Source organism: Bubalus kerabau, chromosome 2 (assembly GCF_029407905.1).
Source record: "Bubalus kerabau isolate K-KA32 ecotype Philippines breed swamp buffalo chromosome 2, PCC_UOA_SB_1v2, whole genome shotgun sequence".
NCBI classification, from domain to species: Eukaryota; Metazoa; Chordata; class Mammalia; order Artiodactyla; family Bovidae; genus Bubalus; species Bubalus kerabau.
Window position 1 is genome coordinate 201,328,768 of NC_073625.1, and position 12,255 is coordinate 201,341,022.

A 12,255-nucleotide genomic window follows, 5' to 3' on the forward strand; every position below is an offset into this window, starting at 1 on the left:
AAAATTGGCCACATCCTGAAAAATTCAGAAGGCTAAAAATGTGCAGAACCACCATGATCCAGAATGACTATCTTATTATGGCGAGGATGCAGATAATGTGTCATCTGTCCCTGATGGGTAGGTGTCAGTCTGGCACAGAGAACGTCTGGTGAGCAGAAAATGAGGGCTGAATGTAAGCTGATATCTCCCACGTTCTTCTGAACTTACTTTTTCTCGATAGCATCTTTTTCACACGGATACAAATGCAATACATATTCATCAAAGAATATTCAGAAAATACACAGAAATAAAAAGAAAATAAAAGTCAACTTCATTCCACCATTGAAAGACATCATTGCTACTATTCAGGTTTTTTTTTTTTTTTAATTCTATGTATAAGGTGATGGATATTAACTAAACAGATTGTGGTAGCCACTGTGTAATATACACATACACTGAGTCATTATGTTGTATACCTTAAATGTATACAATACCATATGTCAATTATATCTCAGTAAAACTGGAAAAAACAAAATTCTGACCAACATAGACAGTTTATTAAAAAGACATAACTTTGTCAACAAAGGTCTGTGTAGTCAAATCTATGGTTTTTTCAGTAGTCATGTATGGATGTGAGAGTTGGACCGTAGCGAAAGCTGAGCGCCGAAAAATTGATGCTTTAGAACTGTGGTGTTGGAGAAGACTCTTGAGAAGCCCTTGGACTGCAAGGAGATTCAACCAGTCAATCCTAAAGGAAATCAGTCCTGAATATTCATTGGAAGGACTGATGTTGAAGCTTAAACTCCAATACTTTGGCCATCTGATGTAAAGAACTGACTCATTTGACCCTGATGCTGGGAAAGATCGAAGGTGGGAAGGAAAGGGGACGACAGAGGATGAGATGGTTTGATGGCATCACCGACTCAATGGACATGAGTTTGAGTAAGCTCTGGGAGTTGGTGATGGACAGGGAGGCCTGGTGTGCTGCGGTTCATGGGGTCACAAAGAGTCAGACATGACTGAATGACTGAACTGAACTGAACTGGCTGAGAGTTATTAAGAGAGTTTGAACGTCTTAAAGCAGTGCTGTGCTGTTAAATGCTTAATAACCCGCTTGCAAAGGGGAAGAAAGCCTTGATCTGTAGTATTTGCTCATTTTTGGGGTATAAATACTTCCAAGCTAGTTGATTTCAAGCTACCAGTGGTTTAAACCCTCCATTAAAATTATTCTGAAAAAGTAACAATTGATTCTTGTGAGCCAACACACTACTGCGAGGTTTTAAATATATATTTTACTGTTTCTCTCCAGAGAGTTTATACCCAGGAACGTTCCTACTAGGAGTGTGAGAGAAGGCCTGTTTAGATCCAGGTGGGCCAGAAGCTGAGGTGGAAAGTAAGGAAACTCAGAGGGGTCTCGTGCCACCTCTGATGACATGTAGGAAAAATAATTTTTTTCCCTAAACAATGATTCCACATATATAAACGTTGTAAAAGGGGAAAAACTAAACTCTGAATTTGTTTCAGATTTTTATTTAAAACCAAGTCCAAATATTTGCTAACCAAAATAGTCTCTCTTTTATTTCTCTATCTCTCATATTGATGCAAGGCTATTAAATATGGCATTTCATCATGTTGTATATGCAGAGAAATATGGCATCATAGAATAAAAAGAAACCTTGTAATATTGCTGGAGCATGGTAATTCTCAAAGAGCTGGAGTCCTGGCCCAGACGACAGCTAGCTCTATGAACTTAAGTGGAGCCCCTGCATTCTCTGTTGGTCCTCTGTATGAGAATCAGAGAGAGCTGTAAAATGCAGACGTAGTTCTGCCACCCCTCCATGCAAAACATTCTTTGACTGAGTTCCCTTTATTAGCATCAGGATAAAGTATTTTATCCTGATAAAATAGGATTTACAATGTTACCTGGTATAGCAGACAAACTTTAAGGTAACCTTCCTTGAATTAGTCCATGACTTGCTGTTACCCAGTAGACTGTGGCAAAGATGATGGAATGCCACTCCAGCGTTTGCATGGGTGTGCTCAGTCGCTTCAGTCGTGTTCACCTCTGTGTGACCCTATGGACTTCAGCCCGCCAGGTTCCTCTGTCCAAGGGATTCTCCATGCAAGAATACTTGAGTGGGTTGCCGTGCCCTCCTCCAGGGAATCTTCCTGACCCGGGGATTGAACCCGCATCTCTTATGTCTCCTGCACTGGCAGGCGGGTCCTTCACCACTGGTGCCCCTTGGGAAGTCCACTCCAGTGTTTACATCATGCTGCTTAAGATTCCATCTCTTTAGAGTCGTTCTTGTTTTCCTGCTGGCCTTGAAGGAATAAGCAGCCATGTTTTGCATGTCAGTAGAAAGATTCACATGCCAGGAAAATGCAGGGAACCTGTAGGAACTGACAGCCTCAGTCCGATAACCCCAAGGAACTGAATTCTGCCAAAACCCTGAATGAGCTTGGGAGCAGAACCTTCCCCAGTCAAGTCTTCAGATGAGAGTACAGCCTGGCCAACACCTGGGTTACAGCCTGATGAGACCCTGAACCAGAGAACCAGCTCAGCAGGCTTCGCCGCCTGACCCACAGAAGTGTAAGCTGATAAGCGTGTGTTATTTTAAGATGCTAAGTTTATGGTGCTTCGTTGCACAACGATATGAAACAGTCTGTGGTCTTCCATGACCTCTTGACCACCAGTCTCCTCTAGTCCAAGGCTAGTGCTTTCCTCCTGCCGCTTCAGATCCATTCTTCATGCTGTCTCTTCTTTCTCTGGGCTCAGAGACGCTGACATCTAGGGCTGCAACTCCCGAGCTTTCTTGCCCTCTGGGTTTTGACTGGCTCTGAAATGAGGCTGGGATGCAGGAGAAGGTGGGAGAGGGTGAATCGAGGCTTACTCCCTGCCAGGTGGTAGGCTGCAGATAGCCACGTTTCTCTATGAAGACCTCAGGCCTTGTTAAGAGGTTTTCCCCCTCTGGTTCCAGTGCTGTCTGATTTCTTCCTTTCTTTCTTTCCTTCCTGGGAGCACTGCATGGAATGTGGGATCTTAGTCCCCTGTGGACCAGGGACTGAATTCTTGGCCTCTGCTCTGGAAGTGTGGAGTCTTAACCTCTAGACCGCCAGGGAAGTCCTCTGCCTGGTTCCTTTACTGCTCCATTCCTGTGCCCCTGAGTGATGGGGCTGGTGCAAGCTCCTTCCTGTGGCTGCTGCTGCTAAGTCACTTCAGTCATGTCCGAACCTTCATTTTCAGCATCCTTTCCCTTGTTCACTTCCCTCAGCCCCACCTAAACTTTTGTTAGAGGGCACTTCATTAGACTCCCCTAACTGACCCTGTTTAACTATATCACTACTTCTGTTGGGACCCTGATCAATACAAAGCATTATTTCAGCTCCCTGCCCTACTCTTTTATACACAGGGCTTCCCCCATACACTAGAGGATGGTTTCCCCAGCCCCTGGTCCCCATCTTTACCTAGCTCAGTTATTATGCAAAATGTGGTCCCCAGAAGGGTAGCATCAGCCTCAACCTGGGGAGCACTAGAAATTCATGTTCTCAGGCCCTATCCCAGATGTACTGAGTCAGAAATGCTGAGACGGGGCCCAGCGATCTGTATGTTAACAAGCCCTCCAGGTGATTCTGAGGCATGCTGAGGTTTGGGAACCACTGGACTAGTTTGCTCTGTTATCTTCTACTTTAAGTTGCAAATTAGACTCTTAAACTTTATTTGTTCCCTATGTTACATTTTCCACAGCACTGTCTCTCTCTTTTTTTTTTTTTTTTGGCCACACTGTGTGGCAGGTGGGATTAGCATGTGGGATCTTTGTTCCCCAATCAGGGTTTGAACTTGCATCTTCTGCATTCGGAGTGAGGAGTCTTAACCTGGATCGACCGGGGAAGTCCTAGCAGTACCCGTTTCTGTATTTGTAGCATATCTATCACTTATACATGTTCAAAGGTGGTCTCTCCCAGCGTCTTACAAGCCCAACATCTATGCTTTGTTCATGTTGGAATTATTCTTGTCATATCCGGTGCCCGACCTTTAATGAATGTGCAATAATTATTTCTTAAAAAATTCATTCCTTGAACCATTTGTGCCTCAGTGTACTCATTTACAGAAAGAAGATTGACTGACTCATTCAATCAACAATCAACATTGCTCAAGTGACTTATTTAAGTCACAGAGTTTGGCTCTGGGCAGAAGTTTTCAAACTTCTGGTTTGGAAAGATCTAGATTGTATGGGTTAATTCATATTCTTCTCAACAATTTCTATCTAAGCTCATAAGGTTGCAGATTTGGAAAAATATATTCTATAACATATTAACATGCTTTTTAAACAGCTTAGCTCATAGTTCAGATAAACTGCTTTCCAATTCCTATCTAAATAATCTGACCAAAGAACTTGTGTTCTATACTTCAGCTCAAACCACTCTGTCAGCTTTATATTAACCTAATATTATTTTGATAGATTGAGGATCCATCCACTCAAAATTTATTACACCTTGAAATAACTGTTTACTCTTTATCAGGACACGTGTTTTGAACTCTGAATTGTAGTACAGTGAGTCTCATACATGTGCACCCTTAAGTTGCGAATTTTCAGAAATGCAAACGTGCTACCACCCCGATGTCACTGGATCATTTTTCGAGAGGGTAGACAGAACTGAATCCAGCTGGGAACCAGGCTCTGTGGCATCAGCGTCAGGGGTGAGTGACACTGAAGCTTGGCCTTTGTCTCCTATTGCTGGCGATCCTTCAGCTCTACCGACTCCCACCTCCTCTCCCATCAGTAACTCTTCTGCCCGTTCACCGGATGCCAGGGTCTGTGTGCCAGCTGTTATACTGCAGTCCTGTGCTTTTCAAGGTACTGGGCTGTACAACTAAAAATGTTTTCTTTATTTTTGCGTTTGATTTTTATGTCTTATTTGTATAAAAAGTACTATGAACCTGTTAAAGTACAGAACTGTAGAGTCGACTGTGTTCATTGCACACGTAGGCTAACTTTGTTGGACTTACCCATGAGCTCTTGAAATGGAACTCTGTATAGGCTGTGGCAAGGACAGTTGCTTAGAACTATTTTTTTTTAAAGCCACAAGCTGTAGCCTGATCTTATGTTTTTAATGACAGTGGGGTCATAGTCTAAGATGAATTTTCCAGACTCGAAGTGGTCTTGTCCCTGAAGGAGCTTCTTGAACTTATGACAAAGAGGAAGAGATGGGAGCCATCGGAGGTTTGAACAGAGGTATGACAGGAACAAACTTACATTTTAAAAGGATCACCCTGGCTACTCCACGGTGTAGCAGAACAAGAGCAGAGGCAAAGAGATGTGTCATGAGGTGGTTGCACTGATCCAGGTAGAGAGGTGGTTGGCTGGGATGACTGGACATCATTGCAGACAGAGGCATGTTCAGCGTCTGGGTATATTGTGAAGGCAGAGCTATTCAGCTTTGCTGACAGATGTGATCTGGGTGAGAGAGATAGAAGTCAAGATTTCTGGCCTGTGTAACTGTTAGGATGGGGCTGCTATTTAGTGAGATGGGAAAAACTACCAGAGATGCAGGCTCTGTGCAGGAAGATCAGGAGTACAGAAGGCATCTACTGTAAATTATCAAGTTACAATTGAATAAACAGCACTGGGTTTAATAAATATCTTGGGAGTTTTATACACACTGTCTCAAATGTTGGCTTCAATATGACTGTGGATGGAGACAAAGAACATCCCATGATTTTATTCCCCATCAGTCTGTGCTAACTAAGGTAGACGTGCTTCAAGAAAGGAGGAGATCATGGCCCCGTGTAGATTCGATGTGGAGCTGGTCCTTGGGTCAGATCTCTTCCTTGTCCTTCTCCTGCTCTGCTCTGCACCACAGAGGGACTGATCATTGCTGGCTGTGTTTCCTGGAGTCTGTGGACAGGGGGGTTTGGCTGTGTTGGTTCCAGGAGGTCATCACGAGAGGTGAGTGAGTGGCGGGAGGAAGGAGCAGGGGCATTTCTCCTCTTCTCTGTCTGACTCATGCAGCGTCTCTGCTGGAAGCTCAGCATCCTCCATGTACCTGCTCCACCTGAACAGGCCCTCAGGGCCTGATAACACTACCTTCCTGCTCTGGGCTCCCAGCCCAGGGGAGCCCCAGCTTCCTGGACCGGAGTCTCTGGGTTGCCATCCTGTCCCTATTTGGCTTCTCCATTTAATGTCTAGACAGTGAAGTTGCTAAGTTGTGTCTGACTCTTTGTGACCCCATGAACTGTAGCCCACCAGGCTCCTCTGTCCGTGGGATTTTCCAGGCAAGAATACTGGAGTGGGTTGCTGTTTCCTTCTCCAGGAGATCTTCCTGACCCAGGGATCGAACCTGGGTTTCCTGCATTGCAGGCAGATGCTTTACCCTCTGAGCCACCAGGGAAGCCCAATGTCTAGAGGGGTTTCTATTTTCCTGGATGATTCCCTCAGACTAAAATTCCCATAGTGAAAAATGGGAACTTAGGGTACTTGGTACATCACTTATTTCAAGGGTATTTAAGTGTTTGACTTGTGTTTATCTTCTCTGCTTGGTTTGTCCATGACCTGATTATCCTTCTGGGTGAGATGAGCTGTGGGTTACCATTGATTTGACCCTCATGGATTTTCATTCAGTACTCAGGACTAAAGTGTCGACAGCAATCTTAAAACAAAACCACCCTTCTGATGCCTGAATTTCTTCTCTGGTATCACAATCAAGCTTGGATACTCTTCAAGAGAAACTCATTAATTTTCAAGGTTTGCCATTTTATCTTTAGTTTTATTTGAAATTTAAATTTTTTGACTAGAACAACACCCCTCCCCCCGAAATAAAACAAAACAAAACACGAACTCAAACTGGCTTAAAGAAAAAATAGAATTTATTCAGTTCAGTTCAGTGGCTCAGTCATGTACGACGCTTTGCGACCCCATAAACCACAGCACGCCAGGCCTCCCTGTCCATCACCATCTCCCGGAGTCCATACAAACCCATGTCTATTGAGTCGGTGATGCCATCCAACCATCTCATCCTCTGTCATCCCCTCCTCCTCCTGCCTTCAATCTTTGCCAGCATTAGGGTCTTTTCAAATGAGTCAGCTCTTCATATCAGGTGGCCAAAGTATTGGAGTTTCAGCTTCAGCATCAGTCCTTCCAATGAACACCCAGGACTGGCCTCCTTCAGGATGGACTGGTTGGATCTCCTTGCAGTCCAAGGGACTCTCAAGAGTATTCTCCAACACCACAGTTCAAAAGCATCAATTCTTCGGCACTCAGCTTTCTTCACAGTCCAACTCTCACATCCATGCATGACCAGTGGAAAAACCATAGCCTTGACTAGATGGACCTTTGTTGGCAAAGTAATGTCTCTGCTTTTGAATATGCTGTCTAGGTTGGTCATAACTTTCCTTCCAAGGAGTAAAAGTCTTTTAATTTCATGGCTGCAATCACCATCTGCAGTGATTTTGGAGCCCCCAAAGATAAAGTGAGCCAATGTTTCCACTGTTTCCCCATGTATTTGCCATGAAGTGATGGGACCAGATGCCATGATCTTCTCTTTCTGAATGTTGAGCTTTAAGCCAACTTTTTCACTCTCCTCTTTCACTTTCATCAAGAGGCTTTTGAGTTCCTCTTCACTTTCTGCCATAAGGGTGGTGTCATCTGCATATCTGAGGTTATTGATATTTCTCCCGGCAATGTTGATTCCAGCTTGTGCTTCTTCCAGCCCAGCGTTTCTCATGATGTACTCTGCATAGAAGTTAAATAAGCAGGGTGACAATATACAGCCTTGACGTACTCCTTTTCCTATTTGGAACCAGTCTGTTGTTCCATGTCCAGTTCTAACTGTTGCTTCCTGACCTGCATACACATTTCTCAAGAGGCAGGTCAGGTGGTCTGGTATTCCCATTTCTTTAAGAATTTTCCACAGTTTATTGTGATCCACATGGTCAAAGACTTTGGCATAGTCAATAAAGCAGAAATAGATGTTTTTCTGGAACACTCTTGCTTTTTTGATGATCCAGCAGATGTTGGCAATTTTATCTCTGGTTCCTCTGCCTTTTCTAAAACCAGCTTGAACATCTGGAAGTTCACGGTTCATGTATTGCTGAAGCCTGGCTTGGAGAATTTTGAGCATTACTTTACTAGTGTGTGAGAATGAGTACAATTGTGCGGTAGTTTGACCATTCTTTGGCATTGCGTTTCTTTGGGCTTGGAATGAAAACTGCCTTTCCAGTCCTGTGGCCACTGCTGAGTTTTCCAAATTTGTTGGCATATTGAGTGCAGCACTTTCACAGAATCATCTTTTCAAATTTGAAATAGTTCAGCTGGAACTCCATCACCTCCACTAGCTTTGTTCATAGTGCTGCTTCCTATAGGCCCACTTCACTTCACACTCCAGGATGTCTGACTGTAGGTGAGTAATCACACCATCATGGTTATTTGGGTCATTAAGACCTTATTTGTACAGTTCTTCTCTGTATTTGTGCCACCTCTTCTTAATATCTTCTGCTTCTGTTAGGTCCATACTCTTTATGTCCTTTATTGAGGCCATTTTTGCATGAAATAAATAGAATTTATTGGTTCTTTTAATTGATTAATCAAGAGGGACTGTTTCAGATGAGGCTTTATTCTGGGCTCAAAGAATGTCCATGACCCAGTTTTGTTTTCGTTCCTCCCCCCTCCCTTTCTTAACACATCTTCTTTAAGATCATTTCCTCCTGAAACCAGGTCGGCTCCCCTTGTGGTCTGAAGTTGGTTCCTAGGAGGTCACAAAAGCTCAGACAAAGCCTAGACTCTCCCTGGCCCCGACTGGCTCATATGTTCCAGCACTCATTGGTCTGCTTTAGGTCACATTCCTATCCCTGATTGGCCTGCCTTTGGTCTTATGCTGTCAACCCTGAGCTAATTCCTGTGGCTGGGTAAATGGAATGTGGTTTTTTAAAGATTATTATGTATTTTTCATGTATTTTTGGCTGTGCTGGACCTGCTGCAGTGTGCCATGTTCTTAGTTGCAGCAAGCAGGGTCTATGCTTCACTGCGGTGCTTGGGCTTCTCATTGCGGAGCTTCTCTCATTGCAGAGCACAGGATCTAGCCTCTCAGGCTTCAGTAGTTGTGGCTCCCAGGCTTAGTTGATTCTTGGCATGCGGAATCTCCCCAGACTAGGGATCGAACTCATGTCCCCTGCATTGGCAGACAGATTGCTGTCCATTGGTCCACCAGGAAATTCCAGCGGGATGCACTGATAGGCCTAGGAAAGTACTCAGTAAGTGGAATAGACTGGTTAGCTTAAGCAAATATATAACTGAATGGAACTGGGAGTGGGGTCAATCCCACCCAAACTACAGATCTCAAAAATTCAGGATGAAGTTAATCAGGAAAAGGGAGGAAATGGGTTCTAGAAATGCTTGGGGAAAAAAATTTCGCCTCTAGAAGGCAAGGACAAAGAGTCATTTGAGTGTCTGCTGTTGTTTCACCTCTATAGGTAGAGGATTCTTGAAGGTTTACATTGGACAAATTCAGGTCGCCAAGGTGCATTAACAAATCTTAGATGCCACAAGTCTAAAATCTGGTAAATAAATCAAAAAATTCTCTATTCTATGAGGAGGTAAACTCTGAATTTCCAAAGCTCCTTGAGCAGGGATAAAACTATTCTTTATTTAATTATAAATCCATAAACAATGGATGTACAGGCATATGTATGTGGAAGGAGATGACAAAACACAAAGAAACAAAAGAAAGGATGATTTTTAAAATCTCGGCTTTTGACACAGTACAAAACCGTGAGAAAATGAGCTCTGGCCTGAAACAATGCATAATTAGAATGGAAACGCTCACAGCCAACCTGGAGGGAAGGACCGTCAATACCAAAACAACGCATTGAACCCCCATGAGAAGTGCAGCCAAAATTTCATTGGATGATTCCATCGTTTCATTTTTCAAAATGGTAACTGCGGCAACTGAGGTGCGCTTTAAAGATCTACACCTCCATGGACGCCGCTTTAAAGATCTACACCTCCATGGACGCCGCTTTAAAGATCTACACCTCCATGGACGCAGCGACGTGCGACAGGTTATTCCTTAATTCGTTATTCTTTTTCATGTAGGGCCAGCCAGTAGTTACATTGAACAAAGCTTCCCTCCCCCCTGGCCCCTCTCCTGATTTCTTTTCTTTTCTTCTGGTTTGGCAGGTGCCTAGATTCTTATCTCTGCACAGGACAATAAAACAGCAGATGATCTGGTAACAGTGACAAGAACAAAATCCCACCTACAACTTAAAAAACATGAAGTGAATGGTGAGTCACTTAATCCTCTACTTACCATTAAGTCATATCTAATAATTTATAAAATAAGAGAGTACGTAAATTTTAGTGAACATGGTTCAATGCTATAATAGAGAGAGGAGCTTAATGGGATTCTCTTTTTATTTTTTGTGAGGTAGGGAGGTCATGTATTTTTTTGTCTTTTTTTGTCAAAATGAACTCTAACTCTTCAAGCCTCAGACCACTAGGTGTTTGAAGGAGCTATTGTTCTAACAGAACTTACCTGTTGAGGTTGTTTTTCTGTTGATCACTCACACTACATAATTCTGAGATGGCTTCTTTTTAAAAATTTTTAAAAATTATGGTTGATTTATAATGTTGTCAGCTTCAGATATACAGCAAAGTGATTCAGTTATACACATGTATATATCTTCTCTTTCAGATTCTTTCCCATTATGTGCATAATGAGGTATTAAATACAGTTCCCTGTGCTATAAGGTAGGAACTCGGATGGCTTTTTTCTGACACTGACTTGAAAAGCATCCCTGAAGCAACCAGACAGAGCTGTTGTGAGATTCAGGTTCCGCTGGAAGTCCAGCACGATGACTGGGGAAGTTTCAGCTAGCTGTGGTGGTGGAATGGCCCTCCCTCAAAACTAAGTGGTTAAAAAGAACTGTTGACTATTACTGACAAGACAATGCATCCGCCGGATGGACCCACTGATCTGGGCTGAGCTCTGCCCACCTCCGCCGGGTTTACTGGCATCCCTTTGGTCAGCCAGGGCCCCTTTGGCCATGGCTGGGACACATCAGCTTCGCTCCACGTGTCCTTTGATCCTTCCCGCAGGTCAGTCTGGATTTATCCACATGGCAGCGGCAAGGTTCCAACAGAGTGGATGCATGGAAGGTCTCTTAAGCTCCGGAGTCAACTGGATCGTTGTCACTTTGACCTCATTATACCGTCAAAAGCAAGCCCAGATTCCAGAGGAAGGGAAATAGACAATGCCTCCTGGTGGGAGGAGCTACCAACTCATCTTGGATGCAGGAGGGAAAGAATTGAAGCCAGATTTGCATCCATGTACCAAAGGGAACTTGAGTATTCTCAGCTCACATGGTAAACACCTTATTTTTAGGGGGGAGAGTAGGATAAAAATAAATGTTATGTGTGAAAGAAGTTCCCATACCCAATTTGGAGACAATCTGGTTTATTAAAATAGAAACATCTCCCCCCAATTTTCTTTTTTAGTTCTCTTATTTCTACCATTTGTTGACTATTCCACCCACTGTAGAGAGAAGCTTTCATATTTAATTTGTTTTTTGTTTTGTTTTGTTTTGATTATACTTGAATTATTTTTGGCTTTGTTTGTTAATATATTATTGTGGAATTTAGGTTTCTTAAAACACGAGCATATTTTCTATTCTTCTGAGTTTTATTTTTAGGTATCTTAAAATGAATTGCTATCCATAGTGGAATACTTGAAATCATTGTGTGAAAAGGTGTGATTCAGTTTTCACTTCTTCAAGAAACATTGTTGAGTGAGTGCCTCTTGGGTACTTAAGAAGCTGGGCTAGTTGCTCAAGATACAGTAAAGAACAAGGCACACAAAATCCCTGCGCTCAGTGAAGTGTGAAGTTGACCAGGGTGGGGTCAGGGTGCAGATAGGAAGCCAGCAAACAAGCAAACAAAAGAGTCAGCAAACCATGACTGATGATACGAAGTGCTGAGAAGGATAAAGCTGGAGGCTGGGGAACTTGGTTTAATCAGAGACCTCCACCTCCACTTACAGGAGATTGGAGGAGGCACAAGTGAAGCAGAGGCTCTTTGGGGAAAGAAGACAGCAGTGCAGAGGGCCAGGGGCAGAGCAGCCCAGAGTGGGCAGGCCTGGATGAAGCCCCAAGACGCCTTCGTGGAGAGTGTCAGGGACAGAATCCAGTGTCCCAGGTGCCATCAGCTCTCTGCTTCTGTCCATCTGGAGTCATCAGTCTTTGGAGTGCTTTCCTTCCCAGGGGCAGCAGTTGCCTCTCTATCAGAG

At 43.5% G+C, this 12,255-nt stretch overlaps 1 long non-coding RNA gene across 4 annotated transcripts in view; it reads left to right on the forward strand.

The window, feature by feature from the left end:
- The window catches only part of LOC129644359 (uncharacterized), a 50,718-nt gene extending 39,073 nt beyond the window's left edge, over positions 1-11,645 (forward strand). For all 4 annotated transcript variants that reach the window (XR_008710813.1, XR_008710814.1, XR_008710815.1 and 1 more), the window contains 2 exons: positions 10,152-10,256; positions 10,666-11,645. This is a non-coding gene — a long non-coding RNA (uncharacterized LOC129644359). The remainder of the gene's footprint in view (positions 1-10,151; positions 10,257-10,665) is intronic.
- Positions 11,646-12,255: the final 610 nt, after the last annotated feature.